Source organism: Triticum urartu, chromosome 2A (genome assembly GCF_056163025.1).
Source record: "Triticum urartu cultivar PI428250 chromosome 2A, HENAU_Tu73, whole genome shotgun sequence".
Lineage (NCBI taxonomy): Eukaryota > Viridiplantae > Streptophyta > Magnoliopsida > Poales > Poaceae > Triticum > Triticum urartu.
The window spans coordinates 679623386-679638478 of NC_141874.1; positions in this window are offsets into that span (position 1 = coordinate 679623386).

Consider the following 15093-nt stretch of genomic DNA (forward strand, 5'->3'; position numbering starts at 1 on the left):
GTTTGAATTTTTAAACGCCTTCATGATCATGCAATCCTTCCACAAGTGGGTGGCTGGCTTCTCTCGGGTGCCGTGCTTTGGACAAGGTTCATTCAATAACTGCTCAAGGGTGGGGCCTGACCCGCCCGATCGAGGGGGTTGTCTGCCCTTGCACCGCTAGTTACCACCCTGCGCATTAGTATTAGCAACAAACTCATCGGCCTTACACTTATTACCTCCTTGATTTGCCGGATTATGCTGGTGACCCTTGCCATTGCCGTTCTTCTTTCCCTTCTTGATTTTTCTTCATCAGATGCTGGGTCTTTGGTGGTATCGGAGTCGGCATACTTGACAAGAGCCGCCATCAACGTTCCCATGCCATTACAGTCACGTTTAAGCCGCCCCAACTTCTGCTTCAGAGGTTCAAAACGGTAATTCTTCTCCAACATCAAAACTACTGAGCCGGCATCCATCTTATCAGATGAATGTATTATTTCCTTGACCCGGCGCACCTAATGGGTTGTAGATTCTCCATCCTCTTGCTTGCAATTGGTCAGATCCACAATCGACATTGGCTTCTTACACGTGTCTTTAAAGTTCTGGATGAACCGTGCCTTCAACTCTGCCCATGAGCCGATGGAATTGGGTGGTAATCCTTTCAACCAGGTCCAAGCCGTTCCATCCAACATAATGGTTAAATATTTGGCCATTGCAGCATCACTAACCTCCAACAGCTCCATAGCCATCACATAACTCTCAATCCAAGCCCCTGGCTGTAAGTCAGCCGTGTAGTTAGGCACCTTACGAGGTCCCTTGAAATCCTTGGGCAACCGCTCATTGCGTATGGTTGGGACCAGGCAAGGTACGCCTCCGGTTCTTGTTGCCACTCCTACCTCAACCGAGGTTGCTGGATAAGCCAGAAAGGCTTAGTGAGCCACCTGCTCTGCTGCTATCTGAGCCGCCCGTTTCGCCTCTTGACGAATCCTCTCCTGATCCGCCAAGTTAAAAGCTCCAGCCCGCACCGGCTCATACCTATATGGCTTGTTGTGACGCTGAGCATTACTTGACATTTCTGCAGATTCCATGTGCCTACTGTAACTCGGGCTCCGGCTTGGGCGAGGAGTTGAGTGAATCCTGTCTCGACTGTAGGAGTATGCATCCTGCTGGGCCAAAGCTGTCTGAAGTAGTTCTCTTACCCTCCGGGTTTCAATTTCTGCTGGCGAGTCACCTTCCATTGGGAGAGCCGCCAAACGGGCTGACGCTGCAATGAGGTTCTCCATGGGGTTGGAAAAGTGACCCGGGGGTGTTGCTATATAACGAGGAGCTATATTTATGCGCGGCGGTTCCATGGTGCGTGGCTGAACTGGTGCACCGGGCGTCGCGACCTGGTTTGCCTCTGGCGGGTTGCTCCCTCCAGCTCCGGGTGTATGGAACATATTCCTCGGATCCAGTGTTAGGGGCAGACGCGACTGAGTTTTCTAACGCCTCCTCCTCATGACTTCGTTTGATGCATTAAGATCCACGGAGAGCCGGAGGGTTTCTGCTTGAATCTGCTGAGCACGAGCATCCAAAGCTGCTCGTTCTGCTGCCATCCGGGTTTCCTCCGTGACCAAATTTTCCTTAGCTTGCGCCATCTCCTCCCACACGCGTGCCACTTCCACGTCATGTTGGGCTTTATCCGGTGGCTCTACTGCAGCGGTTAACAGAGTCGTCAGTTTATCCATGAGGTCCATGAGAACCTGAGTCGGGGGGCGCGCGGGGTTTCCTGACCCGGCAGCTGCCGACCCAGTGGCTGCTGCTGTCGCTGCGATGGAGTTCTGCCCGGGCTGCGTTCCTGCCATGAAGACTCCGGCCCAATTTGGCGGCTCAAGGGGGTCCGGAATACTGCTGCCATCGGAACAGCCCCCGAGCAAGCTGTCTTGCAGTTGGTACAACGAATCCGTCTCCCCTGTTGATGATGCCGTATCAGAGCAGATGGCCGTCTCCCCGCCTTCCATTGATCCTTCGGAGTATTCACTGCCATGGATGCAGCCTACGAAGGCATGCTTCACGACAGATTGAACACGGGTGGACCCGGCACGCTGAGCCGTTTCGATGAGGTCGGTGTGGACATCCGGCTCAGGCTCTGACTCGCCGATCCGGCCAATGAAGACGTGAATTCTGCCGAAGGGGACCCGGTACCCGTACTCGATTGAGCCGGCCTCGGGGCCCCAGCCTTCGTCGTCGATGTAGATCTTGCCGCGACGACTCTTGGTCATCCGTCCCACAGCATATCCCTTGAGCCCTTCGAAGTTGCTCTTCAAGAACTCAAATCCACCGTGCGCTGGCCCCACGATGGGCGCCAACTGTCGTGGAGTTGACACGACAGATGTCCTAGAGCAAGGACTTAGTCGTAGGGCCATCGCACGAGGAAGCTTAAAGGGGTTAATCAGGACAAAGGACACGAGAGAGTTTTATACTAGTTCGGCCCCTTACGATGAAGGTAAAAGCCTACGTCTAGTTGGGATTGGTATTGCTGAGGTTTCAACTTCCAAGAGGCTCAACTCGTCGGCTTGGTTATCGACTTGGTTCTCTCTTCTCCTGAGCCGCCACCGGGTCGTCCCCTTAGATACACGGGTCAACGTCTGGTGGCTTACAGAGTCCCGGCCGGCTCATAATCGTGTCCGGCTCGGTGACTTCCTTTACATGCCTTTCCTTACAAGTCTTTCCGCACATATGCCGGTTTACAATAATGGGCCTTGAGCCAGCCCGAGGCCTTTGGGCTTTCTATATATACTAATAAACTGTCATCTTGCCTGTATATTGGGCTTCTTATGTAACCCGCCATTAAGGCTGACCCGGCCCCTCCTGGGCGGGTCTTAGCTGATAGTAATATCCCCAACAGATAGCGAGGATGAACTCAGGCTACTAAGCCTCCTTCATTGAAACTTGGTTAAACCTGCCTGTTTTCTTGATGCTACTCCGACCTCGTGTACTCTTGATAAGTCATATCTGAACTTATCCAGGTTCAAACATCGATTGGGTCATGTGAGAGCCGGCTTACAGAAAGCGAGGATACTCCAGTGGCCATCATGCTAGTTTCATTGAAGTATTCTATCATCATACATTGCATTATCATTGCATCATCATACATTGCATTATCATTGCATCATCATAGCATGCATCATATATGCATGGATATACTGGTTTATATTGCAGGAACCGATTTTCAAAACGGGTTATATTATTCAAATCTTGAATAGCCAGCATAGCTAGATTTTGATTATGACTATCAATAACCAGTATTATGATTGAGGTTTTCAAAGTTGCTTTAGCGCAATGGCTATTATTTTGTCAATGGATATGATTTATTCTACAATGGAGGGAATAGTCCCGAGTCGCTGCACGCTTACGACCCGACACTTGGGGGCTACATTATTCAAGTTGAGATTACATCAAATATGTAAGTCTCATGTCGTTGCAAGCATGCACCATGACACTTGGGGGCTAATGCAAAGTCATTTTTACTGGCCTTATTGAAGACCCGACTCATCACATCATAATGAGTCGGCCGTTGGGGGCTACCAATTGCTCCTGTCAAAAATTTAAGGTACACAAGTCTTAATCCATTATATTGAAGGATCCACTGCTCAGTTTGTAAAGCACAAAGCTCTTAACCTTGTGGACGTGGGTTCAAGCCCCATGATGGGGGATACGTCATATGAAGTGATTTCCAATTAAGTATATATATAAAGTCCTAGCTCGGTATTATCTTACTGGGCCGGCCCTTGGGGGCTACGCATTGCTGACTCAAGTCTACATGATCATATCTATAAAGTCTCTGCTCATTATTGCATAATGACCCGACACTTGGGGGCTACATATATGAAGTATTAAGTTTCTACTAGTGACTGAGATGAACAACATGGATTCCTTCAAAGTGGCAGTATTTATATTGAAGCAAGTCTTAAATCATCACTTTGTTCTGCTCAAGACTTGGGGGCTACAGGTAATATGGATATGAGGGAGAGAAATCTTTAAAATTCTCAGTTTTGACCTGACGTAGGCAACAATTATGACTCGGCATCATCTATTTATAACCCAGCAATCTTGGCAATGATAAACCGGCAAGTTTTACATCTTCAAGACGGCTGAAGAATCAGATAAGTATTTCAAGGACCAATATTTTTAAAGCATTGGAAGCTGAGTCAAATGAATTATTCTTCACAAATTTTCTCTGTGAGAAACCAACGACAACAAATTAATTATGAAGCTGGCCTATTAACCCAGATTTTCTAGAAGGGGGAAATGACAAGGACTTAAGGATGATCAGGTGCCGGCTTACAAATATTTAACCCGGAGCACAACCTGTCAAATTTGTTCTTGTATTTATATTGCAGATTAGTTTAACATGGATAAATCCAAATTAAACTGGGGGCTAATGTCGGGGATATACCCCATGGTGTAACCCGGCTGGATGTATGATCCGGATGGATCTTGGCGACTCACTGGTGACCCGCCTGGAGCTTGGCGACTCATGAGTAACCCGCCCGATCTTGGCGACTCATTAGTAAACCGGCAGGCGGGTCAGACGGATGACAAGGCCCAAGGCCCAGTATGCCGGTTCGTATGATGGTGGGCTGGTTTAAGAGGAAAGCATAAGGAATATTCCCTTACAAAGGAAGGAAGACTAGGACTCCACTTGTAATAGAGTAATCCTAATCCTAATAGGACTAGTCATGTAAGCCGCCTAGGACTTGGCATAATCAACTAGCGAGCAATAATAATAAATCTCAGATGACAAAACTTTCTAAAAACAATCATAATATGATATAACAAGATGGTATCTCGCTAGCCCTTTCTTAGACCGCAAAACATAAATGCAGAGCACCCCTGAAGATCAAGGGCTGACTGGAAATTGTAATTCATGGTAAAAGAGATCCAGTCAAGTCATACTCAATGTAAACTAATAATAATACATGCAAATGACAGTGGTGCTCTCCAACTGGTGCTTTTTAATAAGAGGGTGATGACTCAACATAAAAGTAAATGGATAAGCCCTTCGTAGAGGGAAGCAGGGATTTGTAGAGGTGCCAGAGCTCGATTTTGAAATAGAGATGAATAATATTTTGAGCGGTATACTTTCATTGTCAACATAACAGCTGAGAGATCTCGATATCTTCCATGCTACACACATTATAGGTGGTTCCCAAGTAGAATGGTAAAGTTTACACTCCCCCACCACCAACAAGCATCAATCAATGGCTTGCCCAAAACAACCGGTGCCTCCAACTAACAACAATCATGGGGGAGTTTTGTTTGCAATTATTTTGATTTGATTTGAGCATGGGACTGGGCATCCCAGTAACCAGCCATTTTCTCATGAGTGAGGAGCGGAGTCCACTCCTCTTGAGAATAACCCGCCTAGCATGGAAGATACAGACATCCCTAGTTGATACATGAGCTATTCGAGCATACAAAATAGAATTTTTATTTGAAGGTTTAGAGTTTGGCACATACAAATTTACTTGGAATGGCAGGTAGATACCGTATATAGGAAGGTATGGTGGACTCATATGGAATAACTTTTGGGTTTTATGGAGTTGGATGCACAAGCAGTATTCCCGCTTAGTACAAGTGAAGGCTAGAAAGAGACTGGGAAGCAACCAGCTAGAGAGCGACAACAGTCATGAACATGCATTAAAATTAATCAACACCGAATGCAAGCGTGAGTAGGATATAATTCACCATGGACATAAATATTGTGGAGGCTATGCTGATTTTGTTTCAACTACATGCTTGAACATGTGCCAAGTCAAGCCACTCGAATCGTTCAAAGGAGGATACCACCCTGTCATACCACATCACAACCATTTTAATAGCATGTTGGCACGCAAGGTAAACCATTATAAAATCCTAGCAAATTAAGCATGGCATAAGCAACTATAATCTCTAATTGTCATTGCAAACCTGTTTCATCCATAATAGGCTGAATCAGGAACGATGAACTAATCATATTTACAAAAACAAGAGAGGTCGAGTTCATACCAGCTTTTCTCATCTCAATCAGTTCATCATATATCATCATTATTGCCTTTCACTTGCACAACCGAATAGAGTGGATAATAATAATAGTGCATGTGCATTGGACTAAGCTGGAATCTGCAAGCATTCAATACATGGGAGAAGAGAAGGTAATATGGGCTCTTTGTTAAATCAACAATAATGCATATGAGAGCCACTCAACATTTTCATCGTAGTCTTCTCCTCTCGACCCCTAAAGAACAACAAAAGAAATAAAACTATTTACATGGGAAAGCTCCCAACAAGCAAAAGAAGAAGGAGAAATCTTTTTGGGTTTTCTTTTTAATTACTACTACAAGCATGGAAAGTAAAACTAGCTAAAAGTTACAACTATTTTTTAGTTTTTCTTAAGGTTTTTCAAACACACAAGAAGAAAGCTTTAAAAGAAAATAAACTAGCATGGATGATACAATGAAAAAGTATGAGCACCGACAACTGGCATGAGTGTGTGAACATGAATGTAATGTCGGTGGGAAATATGTAGTCCACCAAGCTTAGGCTTTTGGCCTAAGTTGGTCTATGGCCATGGATCAAAGTTGTAGCTGGGATCGTACTGAGATGCAGCGATAATTGCCTCATGAGCTACATCTTGGAGGCGGGCTGCCTCCATCCTCCTCTCGTACTTGTTCACCTCCTCCCTGGTTATAACATATCTCCCTTTTGTCTGAAAATCAAAGAAAGCAGGAGTAGGGAGAGCAACGTGGACGGTGCACCGTCTGTCAAAGATTAGTCGGTACTGGAGGAACTAATCATTCCTCTCAACAAACTAATGAGAACCATAGCTTTATAATCTAGATAAGCAGGAGGCAACTCAATATTATCCCCACGTATGGGTGTACCAAGAAAGTTAGCTACACGAGTTGCATAAATTCCACCAAACAAATCTCCAGTTAAACCATTAAGATGCAACCTACGTGCAACAATAGCCCCCAAGTTGTATTCTTTATCTCCTAATACAGCACTCTTGAGAACACTAAGATCAGGAACACACATGTGACATGCCTCATCCTTACCGTTAATGCATCTACCCACAAAGAGAGCAAAATAATCTATGGCAGGAAAACGAATGCTCCCTATGGTAGCTCGTGTTATTTCTCTAGATTCCCCCACAGTGATACTAGCAAGAAATTCTTTAAATTCGGATTTGCGAGGTTCACTAGCACTACCCCACTGCGGGAGTTTACAAGCAGTATTAAAATCTTCTAAGTCCAAGGTATAAGATTTATCATAAATATCAAATAGGACACTGTGAGAATTGCGCAAGGATGGAAATTTAAACCTTCTCACAAATGAATCAGTTAAATAGAGGTATCGCTGGCACTTATCTGACATGAAGCTCTCAAGATCAGCGTTACGCACATATGCGTCAAATTCTTCCTTAATGCCTGCCTAGAGCATGAAATCCTCTGACGGCTATTCACAAGGCCGCACCTGAGCCTCCCTTGGTAGTTCATTGTCCGGCTCGCGTATTGCGGGCCTTGGGCCTTGCTTCCTTGAGGAACCACCTTGGTACATTTTCCTAAACATATTTCTTCCTCTGAAAAATTTCTGAAATTTTTAGTGACTTAAAAATAAAAGTGAACCAAACTCAACAAAATTGATAGCAACTACTCCTACAAGTGTCTAGAGGCTATATCATGCATTAAAACTACTTTTGACCACATAAATTTGACATGCAAGCTCAAGAACATGGTCACCTAAGCAGCAAAAAATTGCAATAAATAAAGCACTAGAACAAAAACTAATTGGACCATTGGAGGAGTCACATACCGAAGAACAATCCCCCAAAGCAGTTTTGTGAATGGAGCTTTGAGCACGGAGATCGAAAATGGCAGCAAGATGAGCTAGAACACGGGTTTGAGCTGGTGGATGATTTTTTTCTGGAGGAAGACGAAGTGTGTGGGTGCGAGAATAAGTGGAGGGGACCCACGTGGGGTCCACGAGGCAGGGGCGCGCGCCCAGGGGGGTAGGGCGCGTCCTCCACCCTCGTGGACACATGGTGGGTCCGCCTGACGTGTTCTCAGTGCCAATAATTCTTAAATATTCTGGAAAAAAATCATATTTCATTTTCAGGGCATTTGGAGAACTTTTATTTTCGGGGTATTTTTTATTGCAAGGATAGTTCAGAAAATAGACAGAAAATACAATTTTTGCTTTATTTAATATAAATAATAGAAAGTAAAAAGAGGGTACAGAAGGTTGTGCTTTCTAACTTCATCCATCTCATGCTCATCAAAAGGAATCCACTAACAAGGTTGATCAAGTCTTGTTAACAAACTCATTCCGAATCGCATTAAACTAGAGAAATTTCGAATAACACTAGGTTACCTCAACGGGTATATGTGATGTCTACTACACAACCTTCTTCTTGTAGATGTTGTTGGGCCTCCAAGTGCAGAGGTTTGTAGGACAGTAGAAAATTTCCCTCAAGTGGATGACCTAAGGTTTATCAATCCGTAGGAGGCGTAGGATGAAGATGGTCTCTCTCAAGCAACCTTTCAACCAAATAACAAAGAGTCTCTTGTGTCCCCAACACACCCAATACAATGGTAATTTGTATAGGTGCACTAGTTCGGCAAAGAGATGGTGATACAAGTGGTATATGGATGGTAGATAAAGGTTTTTGTAATCTGAAAATATAAAAACAGCAAGGTAACTAATGATAAAAGTGAGCACAAACGGTATTGCAATGCGTTGAAATAAGGCCTATGGTTCATACTTTCACTAGTGCAAGTTCCCTCAACAATAATAACATAATTGGATCATATAACTATCCCTCAACATGCAACAAAGAGTCACTCCAAAGTCACTAATAGCGGAGAACAAATGAAGAGATTATGGTAGGGTACGAAACCACCTCAAAGTTATCCTTTTTGATCGATCTATTCAAGAGTCCGTAGTAAAATAACACGAAGCTATTCTTTCCATTCAATCTATCCTAGAGTTCGTACTAGAATAACACCTTAATACACAAATCAACCAAAACCCTAATCTCACCTAGATACTCCAATGTCACCTCAAGTATCCGTGGGTATGATTATACGATATGCATCACACAATCTCAGATTCATCTATTCAACCAACACAAAGTACTTCAAAGAGTGCCCCAAAGTTTCTACCGGAGAGTCAAGATGAAAACGTGTGCCAACCCCTATGCATAGGTTCATGGTCGGAACCCGCAAGTTGATCACCAAAACATACATCAAGTGGATCAATAGAATACCCCATTGTCACCACGGGTATCCCACGCAAGACATACATCAAGTGTTCTCAAATCCTTAAAGACTCAATCCGATAAGATAACTTCAAAGGGAAAACTCAATCCATTACAAGAGAGTAGAGGGGGAGAAACATCATAAGATCCAACTATAATAACAAAGCTCACGATACATCAAGATCGTATCACCTCAAGAACACGAGAGAGAGAGAGAGAGATCAAACACATAGCTACTGGTACATACCCTCAGCCCCATGGGAGAACTACTCCCTCCTCATCATGGAGAGCACCGGGATGATGAAGATGGCCACCGGAGAGGGATTCCCCCTCCGGTAGGGTGCCGGAATGGGTCTAGATTGGATTTCGGTGGCTACAGAGGCTTCTTGCGGCGGAACTCCTGATCTATTGTCGTCTTCGATAGTTTTAGGGTATATGGATATATATAGGCGGAAGAAATACATCAGGGGGGCCACGAGGGGCCCACAAGGGTGGAGGGCGCGCCCCCCTACCTCGTGCTCTCCTTGTTGATCCCCTGACGTGCACTCCAAGTCTCCTGGATTGCTTTCTTTCCAAAAATAACTTTTCCGAAGGTTTCATTCTGTTTGGACTCCATTTGATATTCCTTTTCTGCGAAACACTGAAACAAGGGAAAACAGAAACTGGCACTGGGCTCTAGGTTAATAGGTTAGTCCCAAAAATCATATAAAATATCATATAAATGCATATAAAACATCCAAGGTTGATAATATAATAGCATGGAACAATAAAAAATTATAGATACGTTGGAGACGTATCAGCATCCCCAAGCTTAATTCCTGCTCGTCCTCGAGTAGGTAAATGATAAAAATAGAATTTTTGATGTGGAATGCTACCTAACATATTCATCATGTATTTCTCTTTATTGTAGCAAGAATACTCAGATCCATAAGATTCAATACAATATTTTAATATTGACATAAAAATAATAATACTTCAAGCATACTAACAAAGCAATTATGTCTTCTCAAAATAACATGGCTAAAGAAAGCTATCCCTACAAAATCATATAGTCTGACTAAGCTCCATCTTCACCACAGAAAATATTTAAATCATGCACAAACCCGACGACAAGCCAAGCAATTGTTTCATACTTTTGATGTTCTCAAATTTTTTCAATCTTCACGCAATACATGAGTGTGAGCCACGGACATAGCACTATAGGTGGAATAGAACGGTGGTTGTGGAGAAGACAAAAAAAGGAGAAGATAGTCTCACATCAACTAGGCGTATAAACGGGCTATGGAGATGCCCATCAATATATATCAATGTGAGTGAGTAGGGATTGCCATGCAACGGATGCACTAGAGCTATAAATGTATGAAAGCTCAACAAAAGAAACTAGTGGGTGTGCATCCAACTCGCTTGCTCATGAAGACCTAGGGCATTTTGAGGAAGCCCATCATTGGAATATACAAGCCAAGTTCTATAATGAAAGATTCCCATTACTATATGAAAGTGACAACATAGGAGACTCTCTATCATGAAGATCATGGTGCTACTTTGAAGCACAAGTGTGGTAAAAGGATAGTAGAATTGCCCCTTCTCTCTTTTTCTCTCATTTTTTATTTATTTTTTATTTTTTTATTAGGGCCTTCTCTTTTTTTATGGCCTCTTTTTTTTATTTGGGCTTCTTTGGCCTCTTTTTTTCGTCTGGAGTCTCATCCCGACTTGTGGGGGAATCATAGTCTCCATCATCCTTTCCTCACTGGGACAATACTCTAATAAGGATGATCATCACACTTTTATTTACTTACAACTCAAGAATTACAACTCGATACTTAGAACAAGATATGACTCTATATGAATGCCTCCGGCGGTGTATCGAGATGTGCAATGACTCAAGAGTGACATGTATGGAAGAATTATGAACGGTGGCTTTGCCACAAATACGATGTCAACTACATGATCATGCAAAGCAATATGACAATGATGAAGCGTGTCATAATAACGGAACGGTGGAAAGTTGCATGGCAATATATCTCGAAATGGCTATGGAAATGCCATAATAGGTAGGTATGGTGGCTGTTTTCAGGAAGGTATATGGTGGGTTTATGGTACCGGCGAAAGTTGCACGGTACTAGAGAGGCTAGCAATGGTGGAAAGGTGAGAGTGCATATAATCCATGGACTCAACATTAGTCATAAAGAACTCACATACTTATTGAAAAAATCTATTAGTTATCAAAACAAAGTACTACGTGCATGCTCCTAGGGGGATAGATTGGTAGGAAAATACCATCGCTCATCCCCGACTGCCACTCATAAGGAAGACAATCGATAAATAAATCATGCTCTGACTTCATCACATAACGGTTCACCATCCGTGCATGCTACGGGAATCACAAACTTTAGAACAAGTATTTCTCAAATTCACAACTACTCAACTAGCATGACTCTATTATCGCCATCTCCATATCTCAAAACAATCATAAAGAATCAAACTTCTCATAGTATTCAATGCACTTTATATGAAAGTTTTTATTATATCCCTCTTGGATGCCCATCATATTAGGACTAATTTCATAACCAAAGCAAATTGCCATGCTGTTCTATAAGACTCTCAAAATAATATAAGTGACGCATGAGAGTTCATCTATTTCTATAAAATAAAACCACCACCGTGCTCTAAAAAGATATAAGTGAAGCACTAGAGCAAATGACAAACTACTCCAAAAGATATAAGTGAAGATCAATGAGTAGTCGAATAATTATGTAACTATGTGAAGACTTTCTAACATTTAAGAATTTTCTATCTTGGTATCTTATTCAAATAGCAAGCAAATCCTAACAAAATAAATTGACACTCCAAGTAAAACACATATCATGTTGTAAATAAAAATATAGCTCCAAGTAAAGTTACCGATGAATGAAGACGAAAGAGGGGATGCCTTCCGGGGCATCCCCAAGCTTAGGCTCTTGGTTGTCCTTGAATATTACCTTGGGGTGCCTTGGGCATCCCCAAGCTTAGGCTCTTTCCACTCCTTATTCCATAGTCCATCGAATCTTTGCCCAAAACTTGGAAACTTCACAACACAAAACGTAACAGAAAACTCGTAAGCTCCGTTAGCGAAAGAAAACAAAACACCACTTCAAGGTACTGGAGTGAACTAATTATTTATTTATATTGGTGTTAATCCCTACTGTATTCCAACTTCTCTATGGTTTATAAGATCTTTTACTAGCCATAGATTCATCGAAATAAGTAAACAACACATGAAAAACAGAATATGTCAAAAACAGAACAGTCTATAGTAATCTGTAACTAACGCAAACTTCTGGAACCCCAAAAATTCTAAAATAAATTGCTGTATGTTATAAATTTATTTATTAAATAATTAACTAAACAGCGCTCTCCAATAAAAAATGGCAGCAATTCTCGTGAGCGCTAAAGTTTCTGTTTTTTACAGCAAGATCAACAAGACTTTCCTCAAGTCTTCCCAACGGTTCTACTTGGCACAAACACTAATTAAAACATAAAAAATCAATAAAATAGAGGCTAGATAAATTATTTATTACTAAACAGGAGCAAACAGCAAGGAACAAAAATAAATTTGGGTTGCCTCCCAACAAGCGCTATCATTTAACGGTCCTAGCCAGGCATGATGATTTCAATGATGCTCACATAAAAGATAAGAATTGAAACATAAAGAGAGCATCACGAAGAATATGACTAGCACATTTAAGTCTAACCCACTTCCTATGCATAGGGATTTTGTGAGCAAACAACTTGTGGTAACAAGAATCAACTTGCATAGGAAGGTAAAACAAGCATAACTTCAAAACTTTAAGCACATAGAGAGGAAACTTGATATTATTGCAATTCCTACAAGCATATATTCCTCCCTCATAATAATTTTCAGTAGCATCATGAATGAATTCAACAATATAACCAGCACCTAAAGCATTCTTTTCACGATCTACAAGCATAGAAATTTTATTACTCTCCACAGAAGCAAAATTCTTCTCATTCGGAATAGTGGGAGTATCATAAGAGACTCGAATACTATAAATTATTTCCAAATTAAAAGAGTAATGTTCAGAAAAAGGGTAATCATAATCATGACAAGTTTTATAAATATAATCATCACTACTTTTTATAGCATAAGTGTCATCACAATAATCATCATAAGTAGCAACTTTGTTCTCATCATAATCGATTGAAACCTCTTCCAAGATAGTGGAATCATCACTAAATAAAGTCATGAACTCTCCAAATCCACTTTCTTAATTATCATAATAAGATTCAACATCCTCCAAAATAGTGGGATCATTACTTCCTAAAGTTGACACTCTTCCAAACCCACTTTCATCAATATAATCATCATAAGTAGGAGGCATGCTATCATCGTAATAAATTTGCATATCAAAACTTGGGAGACTACAAATATCATCTTCATTAAACATAGCTTCCCCAAGCTTGGGACTAACATTAATTGCAGCAAATATATTCTCAAAAACATCATCTTCATCAAACATAGCATCCCCAAGCTTGGGCCTTTTCATATCATAAGCATACACTTTCATCATTAATAGTATGGATAGCACCAATAGTATAGCAATTATCATCATCACAAGGGGCAATAGGAGCAACATCATTTGGGAGAGATACGTTTTTACCTTTTCTTCTCCGTCTTTTCTTTTTCTTCTTCACATCATGTGTGGGTTCAACCCTCTTTTTGGAGCTCCTTATTAATGAGATTGGTTGAATAGAAGGCTCCTCCTCGTTACATGGTTCATCATAAGAAATAATAGGAGGATATTGGGAAGTATCTTCCCTTTCATTAGTATTCTCTTCATCCTCTATTTGTTTTCTTTTCTTTATGTAATTGGCAATATAAGGGTTTTCAATGGAATTCACCGCACAATACATATAAATTTCCTCTAGATCAAAATCAAGAAATTTATCGAGATTAAATTTTGGAATACCCTCAGTTCTACGTTTCATTTCTTCATAACCCAAAAGAAGACTAAGCTCTTTATGATGCTCAAGGGTAATCAAGTTATCACAATTTTTGGACATGACTTGATCATGAAACAAATAGCATTGGAGCTTTAAATCACCATGTTCATTGCAAAGTTCACAAGGATGGTGATAAATATTGAATCTTTCAGCACAAACATCTAGCCTTTATTGCAACAATTCAGTTTCTAAATGCTTATGCCTCTTGCAATATCTATATTCCCTATTTGGTGTGTACTTGCAAACCCAATGCACTCCACAAAAATTGGCATGTTTATAAGAGACATTTTCATCATAACTAGTGCAATCATCATTAGTACTATGGATATTCAAGGAGTTCATACTAACAACATTGCAATCATGCTCATCATTCAAAGATTTAGTGCCAAACATTTTAATGCATTCTTCTTCTAACACTTTGGCACAATTTTCCTTTCCATCATACTCACGAAAGATATTAAAAAGATGAAGCGTATGAGGCAAACTTAATTCCATTTTTTTAGTTTTCTTTTATAAACTAAACTAGTGATAAAACAAGAAACTAAAAGACTCGATTGCAAGATCTAAAGATATACCTTCAAGCGCTAACCTCCCCGGCAACGGCACCAGAAAAGAGCTTGATGTCTACTACACAACCTTCTTATTGTAGATGTTGTTGGGCCTCCAAGTGCAGAGGTTTGTAGGACAGTAGCAAATTTCCCTCAAGTGGATGACCTAAGGTTTATCAATCCGTAGGAGGCGTAGGATGAAGATGGTTTCTCTCAAGCAACCCTGCAACCAAATAACAAAGAGTATCTTGTGTCCCCAACACACCCAATACAATGGTAAATTGTATA